This window comes from Phalangium opilio, unplaced genomic scaffold (assembly GCF_054372755.1).
Source record: "Phalangium opilio isolate 3A_F unplaced genomic scaffold, DU_Popi_V2 ptg000217l_1, whole genome shotgun sequence".
Lineage (NCBI taxonomy): Eukaryota > Metazoa > Arthropoda > Arachnida > Opiliones > Phalangiidae > Phalangium > Phalangium opilio.
This window is the reverse complement of record NW_028324218.1, coordinates 4,459,935-4,479,498: the sequence shown is the minus strand read 5'-3', so window position 1 is coordinate 4,479,498 and position 19,564 is coordinate 4,459,935.

Here is a 19,564-nt window from a genome sequence, read left to right as displayed (position 1 = left end):
TACTCCCCTTAGGACGGTCCTGGTCAATATGCCCACTAAGCAATTCCACTATAACATCATGTTTAAGTCGAAGTGCTATCTCTAATGGAGTTTTTTCTTTTTTATTTTCTAATTGGGGATTAGCGTGGTGTTCCAGTAACAATTTCACGACCTCAACGTGGCCCCCATAAGCGGCACAGTGCATTGGCGTTTCACCCCTGTCATTCTTTAAATCGCAATTAGCGCCGTGTTCCAGTAACAATTTCACGACATCAACTTGGCCCCCATAAGCGGCACAGTGCATTGGCGTTTCACCCCTGTCATTCTTTAAATCGCAATTAGCGCCGCGTTCCAGTAACAATTTCACGACATCAACTTGGCCCCCATAAGCGGCATAGTACATTGGCGTTTCACCCCTGTCACTCTTTAAATCGCAATTAGCGCCGCGTTCTATTAACAATGTCACGACATCAACGTGGCCCCCATAAGCGGCACAGTGCATTGGCGTTTCACCCCTGTCATTCTTTAAATCGCAATTAGCGCCGCGTTCCAGTAACAATTTCACGACATCAACGTGGCCCCTATCAGCGGCACAGTGCATTGGCGTTTCGCCCCGATCAGTCTTTAAATCGAAATTAGCACCGTGTTTCAGTAACAATTTCACGACGTCAATTTGCCCCTTGTATGAAACAAGGTGTAACGGGGTCTCTTTATCCTCAGAGTCTACACAGTTCACGTCAGCACCGGCATTTATTAAAATTTCTATAATTTTAACGTGGTTGTTTGAAGAGGCAGGGTGTTTTCGAGTCATGTCTAGTTAAAAAAAGAGAATGTATAACTAATCACGCACCGAAGTATAGCCAAGGTCAGGAGTTCATAATAACCCCCTTGTTATTTAATTTAACTGCGGAATTCTCACTCACACCATGACCAACTTAGATAACCTTCTTTCGGCGGTAGAAGGCCTGCCAGCTTTACCCGAGCCCCATGTTAAGAAACGACTAGCAAAAGCGCCCTTAATTCCGACTTTCGCCATTAGGTGCGTTACCAACCCAGTTTTCCTCGTAATGCTTTTTCTATGGGAAAAAAATTCGGAAGTGGACTCAGTTTTAGAGCATTTTTAATACATTTACCGATTTTTTCGTTTCCAAATTTTAAATGAGAAGTCAAGTAAGTTCTAATTTACATTTTGAGACCCATTTCATAATTTTCCGTCCGTTATTTGACGAATAATCACCATTCAAAGTTGGAGTTGTTTTTAAGGCGGACTCGCTGAGAAATGCCTTGGTCCAAAGGCGCCACTATACTTTAATGTAAACTTCCTTCAGACAAAGGCTTAATTCTAGACGGCGCATTTCTCCGCCTTAAAAACAACTCCAACTCTGAATGTTGATTACTCGCGAAATAACGGATGGAAAATTATGAAATCGTTCCCAAAATGTAAATTAGAACTTACTTGACTTCTCATTTAAAATTCGACCACGAAAAAAATCGGTAAATATATTTAAAACTCTCTGAAACAGAGTCCACTTCCAAAATATTTTTCTCATAGAAAAAGCATCACGAGGAAAACTGGGTTAATAGCGCACCTAACGGCGAAAGTCGGAACTAGAGGTACCGATTTGGCTAGTCGTTTTTTAACATGGGGCTCGAGTAAAGCTGGCAGGCCTTCTACCACCGGTAATCTAAGTTGGCCATACTCACACATATCACAACAAAACATTAATGACGATCATTTATATGTTTTGTATAAAACTAGAAACCATCGGATCGAAAAACCAACTTCTTAGCCAAGGCTTATTTTTCACCGCGCCGACAGACGCCGCGAAGCGAGTCATTTTCGCTCCCAAAATCACAAGATAAAAATAGTGCTAAACTTGAAGTAAGTTAATGCGCGTGGGCGCTAAAATTGGGGTATTATAAGACCAGCGTGCGTAGTGAAACATCCAGGAAATATCTCTGAATGATTATAAAATTCAAATTAGGTTGAGATTTCATGGATAATTTTAAATAAGGACCTCTGATCAATCACGTAACGCCCTGCCTTCTTGTTAACAAAATTCTCGTGGCACGCTCCATGCCAAATGAAATTTATCGCGAGATTTGATAAAATTTACGCGCGATATGATAATAATGGCGCGAGATGTAGAGCGTGCAACTGGGATTTTGTTAACAGGAAGGCAGGGCGTTACGCGATTGGTCAGAGGTCCTTATTTCAAATTATCCGTAAAATCTCAACCTAATTTGGATTTTAAAATCATTCAGAGGTATTTCCTGAATGTTTCACTATGCAGACTGGTCTTATAATTACCGATTGGCGGTTTTTTGGGCTTGTTTCCAATTTGATTTTGGCGGGTTCAAGGTTTTAAATCTGGCATCCCTGAGTGCTGGGCATAAAATAAAAAAGTGACTGAAACGTGAATAGTGATGCTGGAGAACAACGGAAAACGGGCCTTTTTTCAATTTTATAAACTCGAAAAAAAAAAAAACCATTTCGATTTTAACCAAAGAATTAAAAAACCGAGAAAGGCGGTGGTCCGGATTTGAAAAACGGTTTTCGGTTAAATCGGGCTGTTTTTGATATCCCTAATATAAATATTGGTGTCTTTAAATATAATTATATAAAATTGAGTAAAAACAATCAGTAGATAAAATATTTTAGTCTTATAACCAACTATATAAGAGAGAATTTCTGTATCATTAATTTTGGCAAGAAATAAATTACCGATGAAAAAACAATGTATTTTAATGGATGCAGAAACGAAAACATTGGAACTTACCTATATCAGGCCTTGTTTCAACATCGGCACCATTCTCCATAAGACTAAATTCGCATGCTGCATACAATGGACTAAATCTGTCACACTCTAGTGGATCGACGCCACTTCCGGCTTCTATTAGCTTTTTGACGATTTCGGTATAACCAAACCGGCAAGCCAAGTACAAAGGCGAAAAGAATCCAGCTGAGCCATCGGAATTCCACCGTTCAACTTTTTCGTCTTGTCTTTCCAGATACTGAACTAAAAGCTTTAACAGACTTTGGTTATCTTTGGATAAAATGTCGATCAAGTTGCTCAGTGTATCAAGTTGACCTTCGCGGATTAGTACGTGTAGAACGGTTTCTTTGGAGGCATTGTGGCACGCTGGTGGATTTGTGGGATAATTTTCATTTAAAAATTTGACGTAACTTTGTAATATCTTCTCAGTTTCCTCGGAATTTTTGGCATTTCGAATGAGACCATCGAGGAAGGTTCGAATCACTATAAATTCCTCTTTTAACAATATTTCTCGAGTCAAAATTGACAGCTTATTCCACTCGTCATCGTTTCTGTTCGTAATTTTAGCCAGGTACGAAAGGTAATCCACTACGAAATATTCAGCAAAGGTTCGATGTATATCTGTCAAATTTCCTATATAAACTCCCGCCTTTAAAAGTGAATCCTCAACTTGACCTTCTTCGTCCTCAAGTAGGCCTTCTTTGTCCTCAAGTTCAGGGTAATTAAATTCTTCATATACGTTTTCAGACAGTAAAAGTTGAAGAGCGTGTTGTCTGTGTTTCTGAAGTATTAGTGTTTTCATACTTTTTTGAGCACTGTTCGCAGCTACGTTACCGTCCGTCGAGGAAACCTTTTCGGTACCGTAAATTCCCATTTTACCATCAATGAAATTTGAATCGCAATTAGCGCCGCGTTCCAGTAACAATTTCACGACATCAACGTGGCCCCCATAAGCGGCACAGTGCATTGGCGTTTCACCACTGTCATTCTTTAAATCGCAATTAGCGCCGCGTTCCAGTAACAATTTCACGACATCAATGTGGTCCCCATAAGCGGCATGATGCATTGGCGTTTCACCCCAATAAGTCTTTAAATCGCAATTAGCGCCGCGTTCCAGTAACAATTTCACGACATCAGCGTGGCCACAAAAAGCGGCACAGTGCATTGGCGTTTCGCCCCGATCAGTCTTTAAATCGAAATTAGCACCGTGTTTCAGTAACAATTTCACGACGTCAATTTGCCCCTTGTATGAAACAAGGTGTAACGGGGTCTCTTTATCCTCAGAGTCTCCACAGTTCACGTCAGCACCGGCATTTATTAAAATTTCTATAATTTTAACGTGGTTGTTTGAAGAGGCAGGGTGTTTTCGAGTCATGTCTAGTTAAAAAAAGAGAATGTATAACTAATCACGCACCGAAGTATAGCCAAGGTCAGGAGTTCATAATAACCCCCTTGTTATTTAATTTAACTGCGGAATTCTCACTCACACCATGACCAACTTAGATAACCTTCTTTCGGCGGTAGAAGGCCTGCCAGCTTTACCCGAGCCCCATGTTAAGAAACGACTAGCAAAAGCGCCCTTAATTCCAACTTTCGCCATTAGGTGCGTTACCAACCCAGTTTTCCTCGTAATGCTTTTTCTATGGGAAAAAAATTCGGAAGTGGACTCAGTTTTAGAGCATTTTTAATACATTTACCGATTTTTTCGTTTCCAAATTTTAAATGAGAAGTCAAGTAAGTTCTAATTTACATTTTGAGACCCATTTCATAATTTTCCGTCCGTTATTTGACGAATAATCACCATTCAAAGTTGGAGTTGTTTTTAAGGCGGACTCGCTGAGAAATGCCTTGGTCCAAAGGCGCCACTATACTTTAATGTAAACTTCCTTCAGACAAAGGCTTAATTCTAGACGGCGCATTTCTCCGCCTTAAAAACAACTCCAACTCTGAATGTTGATTACTCGCGAAATAACGGATGGAAAATTATGAAATCGTTCCCAAAATGTAAATTAGAACTTACTTGACTTCTCATTTAAAATTCGACCACGAAAAAAATCGGTAAATATATTTAAAACTCTCTGAAACAGAGTCCACTTCCAAAATATTTTTCTCATAGAAAAAGCATCACGAGGAAAACTGGGTTAATAGCGCACCTAACGGCGAAAGTCGGAACTAGAGGTACCGATTTGGCTAGTCGTTTTTTAACATGGGGCTCGAGTAAAGCTGGCAGGCCTTCTACCACCGGTAATCTAAGTTGGCCATACTCACACATATCACAACAAAACATTAATGACGATCATTTATATGTTTTGTATAAAACTAGAAACCATCGGATCGAAAAACCAACTTCTTAGCCAAGGCTTATTTTTCACCGCGCCGACAGACGCCGCGAAGCGAGTCATTTTCGCTCCCAAAATCACAAGATAAAAATAGTGCTAAACTTGAAGTAAGTTAATGCGCGTGGGCGCTAAAATTGGGGTATTATAAGACCAGCGTGCGTAGTGAAACATCCAGGAAATATCTCTGAATGATTATAAAATTCAAATTAGGTTGAGATTTCATGGATAATTTTAAATAAGGACCTCTGATCAATCACGTAACGCCCTGCCTTCTTGTTAACAAAATTCTCGTGGCACGCTCCATGCCAAATGAAATTTATCGCGAGATTTGATAAAATTTACGCGCGATATGATAATAATGGCGCGAGATGTAGAGCGTGCAACTGGGATTTTGTTAACAGGAAGGCAGGGCGTTACGCGATTGGTCAGAGGTCCTTATTTCAAATTATCCGTAAAATCTCAACCTAATTTGGATTTTAAAATCATTCAGAGGTATTTCCTGAATGTTTCACTATGCAGACTGGTCTTATAATTACCGATTGGCGGTTTTTTGGGCTTGTTTCCAATTTGATTTTGGCGGGTTCAAGGTTTTAAATCTGGCATCCCTGAGTGCTGGGCATAAAATAAAAAAGTGACTGAAACGTGAATAGTGATGCTGGAGAACAACGGAAAACGGGCCTTTTTTCAATTTTATAAACTCGAAAAAAAAAAAAACCATTTCGATTTTAACCAAAGAATTAAAAAACCGAGAAAGGCGGTGGTCCGGATTTGAAAAACGGTTTTCGGTTAAATCGGGCTGTTTTTGATATCCCTAATATAAATATTGGTGTCTTTAAATATAATTATATAAAATTGAGTAAAAACAATCAGTAGATAAAATATTTTAGTCTTATAACCAACTATATAAGAGAGAATTTCTGTATCATTAATTTTGGCAAGAAATAAATTACCGATGAAAAAACAATGTATTTTAATGGATGCAGAAACGAAAACATTGGAACTTACCTATATCAGGCCTTGTTTCAACATCGGCACCATTCTCCATAAGACTAAATTCGCATGCTGCATACAATGGACTAAATCTGTCACACTCTAGTGGATCGACGCCACTTCCGGCTTCTATTAGCTTTTTGACGATTTCGGTATAACCAAACCGGCAAGCCAAGTACAAAGGCGAAAAGAATCCAGCTGAGCCATCGGAATTCCACCGTTCAACTTTTTCGTCTTGTCTTTCCAGATACTGAACTAAAAGCTTTAACAGACTTTGGTTATCTTTGGATAAAATGTCGATCAAGTTGCTCAGTGTATCAAGTTGACCTTCGCGGATTAGTACGTGTAGAACGGTTTCTTTGGAGGCATTGTGGCACGCTGGTGGATTTGTGGGATAATTTTCATTTAAAAATTTGACGTAACTTTGTAATATCTTCTCAGTTTCCTCGGAATTTTTGGCATTTCGAATGAGACCATCGAGGAAGGTTCGAATCACTATAAATTCCACTTTTAACAATATTTCTCGAGTCAAAATTGACAGCTTATTCCACTCGTCATCGTTTCTGTTCGTAATTTTAGCCAGATACGAAAGGTAATTCACTACGAAATATTCAGCAAAGGTTCGATGTATAAACGTCAGGTTTCCAATATAAATTCCCGCCTTTAAAAGCGAATTCTCAACTAGACCTTCTTCGTCCTCAGGTTCGGGGTAATTAAATTCTTCATATACGTTTTCAGGCAGTAAAAGTCGAAGAGCGTATTGTCTGTGTTTCTGAAGTATTAGTGTTTTCATAATTTTTAGCGCATTGGTCAAAGGTATGTTATCGTCTGTCGAGGAACCTTTTTGGGTATCGTAAATTCCCATTTTACCTTCAATGAAATTTTCGTATAAATCCATTAACGATACGCTGTCAATCATTGCCATTTGTCCATTTGAACTGTCACGGAGCATATATGACGCTAATAATCTGCATTGTAATGGGACTCCCATGAACTGTCTTTCGTTATCTTTTATAGAGTTGGATAAATTGTCAATTGATGTTAAGACGTAATTCTTCAAATCTTCTAGCGTTCCCGGGAATTCTATATTCGCAATATTATGATATTTTTGTAAATATTTTACAATGAACTCAACTTGATCTTCTTTCGAAAATGGGATCATAGTATGGGCCCAACAGCTGAAACAATTTTCCAACTGTTCCTTGGTGTATGGCCTAGTTGATATTATAATTTTCTCGACACGAGTTTTCATCAACGCTTCTAGAATTTTTATGACCTGCCTATCATAAGTCGGACTAATTTCGTCAAATCCGTCGAAAAGTAACACCAATCTCCCGTAATTGGTTAACGAATTTTCAAACAACTTTTCTTCAAACGGAGTTTCTAATTTCGTGTTTTCGCTGCCAGGTAAGATATATTTCAGCATAAAATCCGATAACTGTTTCGGATTTGCGATGGAAATTTCCTGTTCTTCTAGCGTTTTTAAAGTCTTTGTGCACTCGTTTAAGTTGACTCTAATTACCCAATAATCCGGATATTTAAGTTTGATTTTTTGTCCCAATACAGAAAGCACGGTTGATTTTCCCATCCCGGGAGTGTCGGAAATTATCAATGATTTGCCAGATTTTTCAATCAAGGTTTTTTCAGAATAGGAAGAACTCTGATCTTTGACCAAGTACTTTCGTAAATAATCCAGTTCACCACGTGACTTGTACAAAATTAACTTGGAATTTGAATCATACTTTAACCAATGAATGTTCTTCTTTGGATTTTCTTCGCATAAACGTTGAAAATCCTCATCTTCCGTTATTTGAGCGCAGTTTTCTTGATTTGAGAAACGCGGATCGTTTAGAGCTATTAATTCGGAAGAGTCTATTTTGTTTAAACATTTTTCATCAATAACTTCTTTTAGTTGGAACTCTCGTGGAATATAATAATCCTCGACGTCACCCAGACTCTGGAGCTCTTTTCCGACAGTTATGACTTTATTTTTAATCAAATTAACTAGAATTTCCCCTTTCAGAACTTCTTCATATTGAATAAAATCATCATCGAAAAAGAGATCTTTCAAACTCAAATTTTCTTTTCCTTGAAATTTGATTACTTTTCTCTTCATTAGATCTTGCTGAGTTTCAATGGTCAACTCGCCCCACTTGATTCCGTCATGTCCTATCACATGCTCAATCTTTAAATCTTGGTTATTCCCATCCGTTATTAAAACTAATTTGATATTAGTCTTAATAGATTTAATTTCGCCTCGCAAATCTTGTAGAAATTTCCAACGTTCGCTGTTCGAGCCGAGTTCGCCAGCGCATTCGATTAATATTATCGTTTCTCCCAAATTTTCGTGTTTTAAAAATTCCTTCAAAGTGAAGAAATTTTCCGTTGTTAATAAACTTTGCAATTCAAAGGCCAAAATTAAATAATTTCCTTGTGAACTTGGAATTGTCGTCAGAGCCTTTGCCATAGCGATATCGGTTCCGTACTGAGCCTGAATTTGACACACTTTGTCATGCTCATTCTCGAAAAATTTTAATAAAGCATGCCAAGGATCTTTGGTGTCTTCGACCTTTAATTTGATTAAATCGTTGATTTGTTTTCGGTATGTTTGGGATATGTCGTTGTAAATCTTTTTCCTGACTTCATAATCGGTTAAGGCATGTTTGGTTTTCTCACTTAATTCAGGATAAAGTCGAAGCAAGCACTTAACGTATGGTACAAGTTGACGGATATCCGAATCAGAGTCGCATTTAACGATATCACCTTGAAGACATAATTGTTTCAATTGACCTGAAATTTGAAAGGCAAAATTTCTTTTCTGGATTATTTCCAATTGCTGGAAACGCCGCAGAAACTTGAATTCCAAATCATTAAAAACTCTGGAGTGTAATTCATTTTTCGCAAAACGTTTCAATTGATAGCGAACTTTTATTGTTTTGTGGACTTTTGAATCAGTTCCATCGGTTATTGTTACCTCTACCGCCATTTCCTCGGGATTTGGGTCAAATTTCGTTGTTTTGGCAAAATGGAAAAAATTGGAGTATTCTTTACCCAAAATAGACTCTCGGATTTTCCAATCTGTGCAGAAACTCCACATATCGACTTCAATTTTGGGCCAATCGACCACTTCCATTATTTCAACCGATGATGAATCTTCCAATGTTTTTAAGATCCCGTCAATGCTGTGAGAACTTAAAGTGTGACTTATATAATTCTCGGATGTAATTTCTGGGAAAATTCGGTACAATTTTCCAACGTGCAACTTGCAACAGTTGACCAAATTCGGTGACGAGAGATAAGTCGTAATGTCCAAGCGATCTACGTCGACTATTTTCCCATCATATCGCACGTCAAAATCACTGGCCATTTGTAGCAACATATCTCTGCAACCTGGGCTATCAAAAACTTCAGTGCGCGCGTGGTAACCTCTGTAAGTCGCGCCTTTATCTTCTTGATTTCGAATTTGGCTGAAAAATCTTCTTTGACGCTTGAAGTACTTCATGACGAAATGCGGCGGTTCTTGGACCACCATCAAGTACTTGAGTGAAAATGTCGTTATTTGGGCTAACCAACCACCCAAGGAATGTCCGGTGAAATATATTTCGAATTGGACGTTGTAGTCGTTCTCAACTGACCGAACGGCTTCGTAGACTAGGTGCGTAAATGTGCAAGCGGCATTCATCTGTTTAACATATTGATTCAGAACAATACCCTTTACATCGGCTTTTAGAGCGTCTATGTTAAAGGTGTCGGTTCCTCTATGCGTTATGACAATTCTGCGATGTTCTGGATGCCAAAATGCAGAGCCAAAATATCCCCATGTCCTCTTAAGGAGCGCTAAACCGCTAGCGGTTGTAAGAAGTTGCCAACCTTGAGGTAGTTGCAAGCGTTCCTCGTAGTCCTTATCAGTATCCTCTTCCTTTCGGTCTTTGTAAGCACTGTTAGCGAATAGCGCAAGCGTGTAACGGTCCAGGAAAGGCAATACGCTCTCCAGCTGTTCTTCTTTAGCCCTGGTTTCTTTTGGTGTTTTAGTTTTGAGGTCGTTGAGAAAATTTTCGTTGCTGAATTCTAAGCTATCCTCGAACGTTAACTTGTATGAGCCCTCTTTAAATGTTAAATTGTCAATGTCGTTGTAAATCGTTTTCCTGACTTCATAATCGGTTAAGGCATCTTCGGTTTTCTCATTTAATTTGGGATAAAGTCGAAGCAAGCATTTAACGTATGGCACAAGTTGACGGATATCCGAATCAGGGGCGCCTCTAACGATATCACCTTGAAGACATAATTGTTCCAATTTACGTTTTATCTTGCCTTGTAATCGATCCAAAATTTGATGGTTGTCAAAAATTCTATTTGGGATTATTTTCAATTGCTGGAAAAGTTGCAAAAACTTTAATTCCGAATCAGTGAAAATGCTGACGTGGCATTCATTTTTCCCAACAGGTTTCGTTTGATAGCGAAAAACGATTGCTCTTTTTACTTCAAAACCAGTTCCATCGGTTATTGTTACATCTACCTTCATATCTTTGGGTTTTGGGTCAAATCTATTGATTTTTTTTGACCAATCCAAAAAATTGCCGTATCCTTTACGCAAAAGTAACTTCGGGATTTTCCAGAATGTACAACTATCCCACAAATCGAATTCAATTTTGGGCCAATCAACTACTTCGTTCATTTCAACCGATGATGTATTTTCCAATGTTTTTACAATTCTTTTAATGCTGTGAGACGACATCGTGTAGTCAACATAACTTTCGGTGTGGATTTCTGGAAAAATTCGGTATAATTTTCCAACGTGTAAATTGCAACAGTTGACAAAATTCGGTGACGAGAGATAGGTCGTTATGTCCAGGCGATCTACGTCGACTATTTTCCCATCATATCGCACGTCAAAGTCACTGGCCATTTGTAGCAACATATCTCTGCAACCTGGGCTATCAAAAACTTCAGTGTGCGCGTGGTAACCTTTGTAAATCGCGCCGACATCATCTTGGTTGGGAATTCGTCTGAAAAATCTTTTTGGTGGCTTGAAGTAATTCATGGGGAAATATGTCGGTTCTTCTTCCAACTTCAAGTACTTGAGGGAAAATGTCGTTACTTGGGCTAACCAACCACCCAAGGAATGTCCGGTGAAATATATTTCGAATTGGATGTTGCATTCTTGCTCAACTGAAGTGACAGCTTCGTAAACTTTGTGCGAAAACGTGCAAGCAGTGTTCATCTGTTCAACATATTTATTCCTAACGATATCCTTAAAAGTTGGTCTTATCGCGTCGTAGTTGGTTAATTTGGCTCCCCTGTGAGCTATGACAATTCTGCGTTCCTCTGGATGCCAAAATGCAGCGCCAAAATATCCCCATGCCATCTTAAGGAGCGCTGAACTTCTAGCGGTTGTAAGAAGTTCCCAACCTTGAGGTAGTTGCAAACGTTCCTCGTAGTCCTCTTCAGTTTCATTTTTCTTCTTGTCTTTGTAAGCCCTTTTAGCAAATAGCGCAAGCGTGTAACAATCCAGGAGAGGCAAAACGCTCTCCAGCTGTTCTTCTTTAGTCCTTGTTTCTTTTCTTGTTAGAGATTTGAGGTCGTTTCGAAAATCCTCGTTGCTTAATATTAAGCTTTGGTCACAAGTTAATTTGTCATAGCAGGGTTGTATGGGATTTCCCGCATTTGAATCTGACTCTGAGAAAGAGACCACATTCAACATTCTAATAAATTTATATACAGGGTGATTCTGATATGTATGCGTTCTTATAACCGTAGATTCCTTTGCAAAATTTGGAGTCTAAATTTCGTGAGCCGTTTTGCTCTAAACTGAATAGTTTCGGGTGTACCTCGTATCAGCGGTTCCCAGAACAGCAGTTCTCGAAATAGCAACCGCGATTCCAAAAAAAAAACAGCGGTGTTTTTCAAAATTGCTGTTTTAGAAATAGCGGCTGCTATTTTGGGAAATAGCAGTGTTTGTCTTGAGTTTTGAGCATTTCTTAACAATACAGTTATGTTCGTTGGTTTTTGATGTTAGCTTTTTCTGTGATCAGTAAGACTGAACTTGTCCGGGGAGTTCAAAATTAAGAGTAAAAAATTTTAAACCCCTGCAAGTTGGTAAAATAAACTTTGGAAAATTTAGAAATTTCATGTTGAGTCCGCTGCACGACAAAGCATTTAAATTTTAAACAACCGCTTAAACATTTACAATTCTTATACCAGGATAGAAAATTAATTCGAGAAAGCTTATTTTACTTCGGAAGTAAATAAATGTAAACAATATTTTTTTTGGAAAAGGCAAATTATGATTTGGGAAGTCAATGAAGAATAAACAACCATATTTTGGAAAAGGCGTAACATTGTTACATTAATTCCAAAATATTACTGACCTAACTCAAACCAAACAAAACAAAACCTTAAAAATCCAACCGAACCCAACTCAACCTGACCTGACCTAATACTATTCAGTTCAAATAATCAACTTTAACCTAACCAAATTATCCATATCTGACCTAATTCTATTTGAGTTCATATAACCCAGCCTACACCATAATAAACAAGTATCGTTTTTCGCATCCCTGCTCTTTAGAGGACTGCTGTAACCGTGCGCCGCGTTTACGAGAACCGCTGTGTCGGTAACTGCTGTAACGGGTAAACTGTCAATTTGGGAAACCGCTATTTAGGGAACCGCTGTTATGAGGACCGCTATTTTGGAATCCGCTCATACGGGAACCACTCATGTGAGGGCTTCCCACAGTTTCAGCCTTTAAACTTGGGCCCTAATACCTTGTTCAGACGAGGCGTAAAATCTTGGTTTAATAAGACATATCTTGTTTAATACTGTTGTTATTTTGAAAAAAAAAAAAAATATACAGATGGTAAACCAATTTTAGTTTAAAGGAATTAAGGTTTTCAGAAGAAAATCAGGATTTGTAACAATGCCTCTCACTACCTTTTCCAAACAATTAAGCTTTGGTTTTAAGTTTTAACGTGTCGTCTGAAGAGGGTATTAAACAAGTGATAAAGGAAAACTTTAAATGAGATATCATCGGTGATTGTCAAATTAAGAAGTTCTTGCAAATCATCATTCTAATTTCTACGTCAAAGCCTCAGCTGATAGGCAGCTACTGCTAGAGCTTTACACACGCTTCAGACGAAGCATAAAAAATATTTCAATACGTCAGAGTTTGTTTAAGTCGAGGAGGAGGATCAAATTAAGAGGCCAAACATGCAGGCTTTACTGTCAATAAAAGACCACAATTTTTAAAATTTCGGTGCACCAAAAAAAGGAAGTTTAAAAAAGGTCTTTAACGTCATATTAAATAAGTTACTCAAAATGCACCAGGGGCGAGCCAACATGAGCGAACATTTTCTACCAGAGCGGGGGCAAAGGCAAAATGACTGCCTAATGTTAAGTCCCATAGAGTTGAAAATTTGAGGGGGGCCTTCGCTGTCCCCGTGGTTGGCACGCCCCTGAAATGCGCACCATTAGTGTTGATGCATGCCTGAGCCCGACGTCGGAAAAGACTCTTGAACACTACAATCGTGCGGTTCGGGAATCGGGACTTTCTTAACGCAGAATACCCAGGAAGATGGATAGGGCGCACTGGACCAGTGCTATGGCCTCCCCGTTTTTCAGATTTAAACTCACTGGATTTTTTTCTTGTGGGGAACCATGAAGTCAATGGATTATTTTTCACCCGTGACAATCAGAGACGTTCCTTGGGAGAGCATTCAACATGCTACTAAGCAGTGTTCACGGGTCTTTTAGACCTCAGGCTCAGGCATGCATCAACGCAAATGGTGCGCATTTTGAGCAACTTATTTAATATGACGTTAAAGACCACTTTTCTATTTAATTTTTTGGTTACACTGAAATTAAGAAATTTCAAAAAATTCTGGTTTTTTATTGACAGTGGCCTCTTAATTTGATCCTCACAAAATAGCATCTCGACTTAAATAAACTCTGACGTTTTGAAATATTTTTTATGCTTCGTCTGAAGCGTGTGTAGAGCTCTAGCAGTAGCTGCCTATCAGCAGAGGCTTTGACGTAGAATGATAATTTGCAAGAACTTCTTAATTTGGCAATCACCGATGATATCTCGCTTAAAACTTTCCTTTACCTCTTGTTTAATACCCTCTTCAGTCGACACTCAAGGTAGTATTGTTACATATCCTGATTTTCTTCAGAAAACCTAAATTCCTTTAAACTAAAATTAGTTTACAATCGGTTTCCTTTTCAAAATAACAACAGTATGAAACAAGATGGCCCCGGTCAGATTAGAGCCCCATCGTTTGTAAGGCTCCATCTATCGAGAACATTCTATCTTCGGAATAGGTATTAGTTACCATTAATCCCCATCCATTTTAAATGATCAATAAATCCCTATCACATTTAAAAGCATCAATAAAAAACACCAATGAAAGAAAATCTTCATTATTGAATAGCCCCTCGACGCGTTGCTTTTAACAGTGCTAAAATGATTGCTCGGAACCACTAAATAACCCCTATTTCCAATCGGCAATGACTTTTTAGTGAGTAGCCCCTCGACGCGCTACATTTAACGTTTCTAAAATAATTACACATAAGTAACCCTTAAACAAATTCCCTTTTAAAATCACTTATAAAAATCCCTAATGAATGAAAATTACCGTTAGTGAATAGCTCCTCGACGCGTTGTCTTTAACAGTGCTAAGATGATTACCCGTAACCTCTAAGTATACCTTAATCCCAATTCAGTTTCAAATCGACGAGTGAGTAGCACCTCGATGATTAACTGTAATCCAGACATAACCCCTAATCCTCATCCAATTTAAATCACCAATGAATCCCTATCCCTTATAAAGCATTAATGAAAATCACCGATAAATCCCTAACCCTTTTAAAAGTATCAATGGAAATCACCAATTGAACGAAGATTTTCATTAGTGCATAGCCCTTCGACACCTTTAACAGTGCTAAAATGATAACCCGTAACATCTAAGTGGACCTTAACAGAAGAACAAAGTTTTAGTGATTATCTCCTCGATGAGTTACCTTTAACAGTGCCAAAATTATTAAACACGTAACGTTCAATTAATACACGCACTGAAAATTTAAGTTTACAACATATAGACTTATACCCACGCGTATTTATAAATGTTTAACATTGACTTATGTCCAGGAGCGTTTGAAAGAGAAAGAATTCGGTAAAACACCCAACTCGAGTTCTTTCTTTGTGTAAACCCCGTAGTTTTTATTTTATAGAAAGTTGTTCGGGTTCTTAGAATATTTATGGCTTGAAATGTGAGAAATTTTAAAGAGAGTATGAAATTGGCAATTTTATGTAGGGCAATATGACAAATTTGTGTGTTCACAAAAGACATACAGATACTAGTGTTTGTTCATTAATATTCTTACAGAGCATCCGCATTGTACTGTTATAGATAAATCATGAGCCTTTCTCCTTTAAATCACCAATGAATGAAAAATATCACCCTAACACAATTTATCCCTTTTCACTCTGTGTTAATTTATATGTGCAGAGTACATTCCCAATGCACTGTTATAGAAAAATCATAATTCTCTCCCTTTGAAAATCAATCACTCTTTTCATTCTACCATTAAAAAGACGAACAATACTTCTTCTTTTGCCCCTTCTACATCTTCAAACTAATACCCCCATCGTTAGATGTTCATCAAACGATGTGGCTAAAAAGCTATGTCTTATTAAACCAAGATTTTATGCCTCGTCTGAACAAGGTATTAGGGCCCAAGTTAAAGGCTGAAACTTATAGTACATGTTGGTATGATAAGACTATAACAGTTCACTCGTAATCAGTTACTTCACATCCATATTTCACTCAATGTCCAAACTGATACCATCGACATTCGGCAGTAAGCATAGATCTTCTATTTTATGTTCGTCAAGGGTACAATTTCAGTAGCAATGCAATGAATGCATGGTTCGGGAATATATTTTCACATTGAAGGGCGCGCCAACCCCAAAACCCGAGTAAAGAGAAAATATTTTAATTTGAAACGCTTTCAACAAATGGGCTTCGCCACAGCTGTCAATCAAATTAAACCAAAATTTGGGGGTTGTCTCAATCTAACCGGGTGAATTCTTTGACAATGCCCATATTGTTTCTTTCCGAATACTTCGAAGAGCCCGAAGAGGATCTTTTCTTAACTATAGGTCCAGACAAACTTGTTTTACGTCCATCCGAAGTCCGAAAACTGCTGTTATCTCACACCATAGCGCTAATGTACTTGCTTTCGCAATTCTTTCACATTAAGAGCTCCAAAGTGGTAGTGGATCTTTCCTTAATCGGTTTCTATCTATGCTTGTTTTTCGTGTAGCCGGGGTTAACTCACAAACACACACACAATCCATCAGCGCAAGGACTTGGTGTGATTACATAACCACACCTATATAGCTTAAAACCGATGTGAAGTAACTGATTACGAGTAAACTGTTTTAGTCTTATAATACCAACATGTAATAAACAAATTCAACTACTAGCAAATTTTAGACTGTCATATCATGGCCTTTGATTTAAAATTAATATGCAAAAGTGGTAATCCTTTCCTTTAAAATTTGTAATATGGTACAGTAGTACAGTATGATGCGTTTTCTAGGTGGTAAGCGCGAAATTTGGTTTCTATTTTTCAGCAGTTTTTTTTCGGAGAGCAAAGCGGTGGCCAATAGGAATTGTGAACTACAGTTTTCGCGCTAGGACCATCCAGCTTAAAGAACTATGAAACTAATATCTGTGCCCATTATATAATATTTCACCTGCCATTGTCTAATTTCTCAATTTCTCGCAGAAACTCGAAAAAACTACGGCAAGCTTATGTTATAATTTCACACTACCAAAAAAAAAAAATTCTGTGTAAACTAAGCTAAAAGCATAAGTCTATTATGTAAGGTCCCCATAAGTCTGAAACATAGTCAATTTAAGTCATTGACATTGGCAAATGCCCCTAATGAAGGAAGCAGGTAAGGATATTTCATCGCCCCCTGTTGGACACTGGAGGTACCACAAAGTGGTACTGATGTAATCGAATTTCGTACTGCGCATGTCTTAGGTTTAAAAATGGCGGCGGCCAGGAATGGAGCTGGGATGAATTTGACTAAAGTTATATTTAGTTTAAGAAGTGCATTTAATTAACACAGAAAGAGGTAGAATGTATTCAAGGTTAGTATAAAACCATTTGCACGAAAAGTATCTAGTGTTACCATAAGTCTATTATGTAAGGTCCCCATAAGTCAGAAACAAAGTCAATTTAAGTCAAGAGCAAATGCCCCTAATGAAGGAAGCAGGTAAGGAAATTTCATCGCCCCCTGTCGGACTCTGGAGGTACCACAAAGCGGAGCTGACGTAATCGAATTTCTTATTGCGCATGTCTTAGTCTTAAAGATTGAGTCGTTGTCAGGTTTAAAAATGGCGGCGGCCAGGAATTTAATTAACACATAAAGAGGTAGAATGTATTCAAGGTTAGTTGAAAACAATTTGCACGAAAAGTATCTAGTGTTACTATTAGATTATCTTCTTAACACCGCTAAAGATGTTCAATCTGAAGTTAGGCCTTGTCATTTAAAGGCATCAAGAAAAACTGCCAGATCCATTACTTCAGTCAGTTAACTGAAAGTGTTGCTTGTTTTCATCTTGTAACTTAACTTAACCCTCCACGTAAAGATAACAATGACCGCTTTTATTTGTCTCCGCCATTATATTTAAAGTATGTGACATGATTTTACCAAATAAACAGCAATGTAAACGGTACCCGCCGCCATTCCCCAATTGTTGAAAACGTTGAAAGTTCTATCCTAACTTCCGGTATAAGCAAACAGCCTAGGAATTATAGATGGCGCTTTTATCGTACCCGCCAAATTTTCAAAATGCTAATACGAGTACAATGCCGGTAGTATAGGACCTAATTGGGGACTCATACTTATGGGGACCTTACATAGACTTATGGTGTTACTATTTGATTATCTTCTAAACGCCGTTAAAGATGTTCAATCTGAACTTAAGCCTTGCCATTTGAAGTCTTATCAAGAAAAACTGCCAAATCTATTACCTCAGTCAGTTAAATGAAAGTGTAGCTTGTTTTCATCTTGTAACTTAACTTAATTCTCCACGTAAAGATGACAATGACCGCTTTTATTTGTCTCCGCCGTTATATTTAAAATATGTGACATGATTTTACCAAATAAACTGCAATGTAAACGATACCTTACATAATAGACTTATGCTAAAAGTGAAATGCGTGTTTCTATTTAAAGATGCATTAAAATCACTCACGTGACGTAGAATTATTCAAAACAAATTCTTCATCCGCCATTAATGGAGTGCAATTTCTATTGGTTAAGAACTAGGTATCAACATGACGTCGTTAATTATAAACAATGTTTCAAATATTGAAATCAAGACCTACCTTTTATCTTGCTAAGCCTTTGCACGAACAATCTCCGGAATCATTAGCCGTTTAGAATAGCGAAATAACAGCGCACATTAAAATAACTTTTAACCACAATTACAATGTTCTTACTGAACGATCTATATCTATTTCAACTAATTTTAAGCAATTAAACTAAATACTCCGAACTTAGCGTTAATTTGCGTTAACAAGACCTTGTACACGACTGAACTAATTTAATCTTTCTTTCAACGTCCTTATCAGCTTGCAAATTTCATATCATTGTGAAATAACATCAGCGAAGGTTAGTAACGCGGTGAAACCAGAAGTAAATAATGGTGAAACTTACCTTAAAGGGAGGGTGAAGTGGAAAATCAAGTGATTTTTTATCGATTCTTCTTCGAATGATAAGACCGGTCTGCACAGTGAAACATTCAGGAAATATCTCCGAATGATTTTAAAATTCAAATTAGGTTCCAATTTTAAGAATAATTTGAAGTATCCCCCTCCGACCAATCGCGTAACGTCCTGCCTTTTTATTAATAAAATTCTCGTGGCACGCTCCGTGTCGAATGAAATTTATCGCGAGATTTGATAAAATTAGGCGCGCGATGTGACAATCGTGGCGCGAGACATGGAGCGTGCCACGAGAATTTTGTTAACAAAAAGGCAGGGCGTTACGCGATTGGTCGGAGGGGGATACATCAAATTATTCATAAAATCGGAACCTAATTTGAATTTTAAAATCATTCGGTGGTATTTTTTGAATGTTTCACTATGCAGACTGGTCTTATAATTAGAAGAAGAATCGATAAAAAATCACTTAATTTTCTACTTCACCCTCCCTTTAAAAGGTAAAAATAAGATAAGACTATAACACGCAGAGTTTGGTTTTATCATGATTAGATAGCAACGGCATAATCCAATTAAAAACAGTTTCAACAATGAATTTCTTGTTACTTAGGCAATATATAAGCGGAGCCTCCGAAGTAGGCCCGTGCTTGTCGATTTTTATGTGGGGAAATATCCAGTTTCATCATTTCATCGAGGAAATATTTTCACCCTATGTGTGAACTAGATGGCGCTTTTATTAC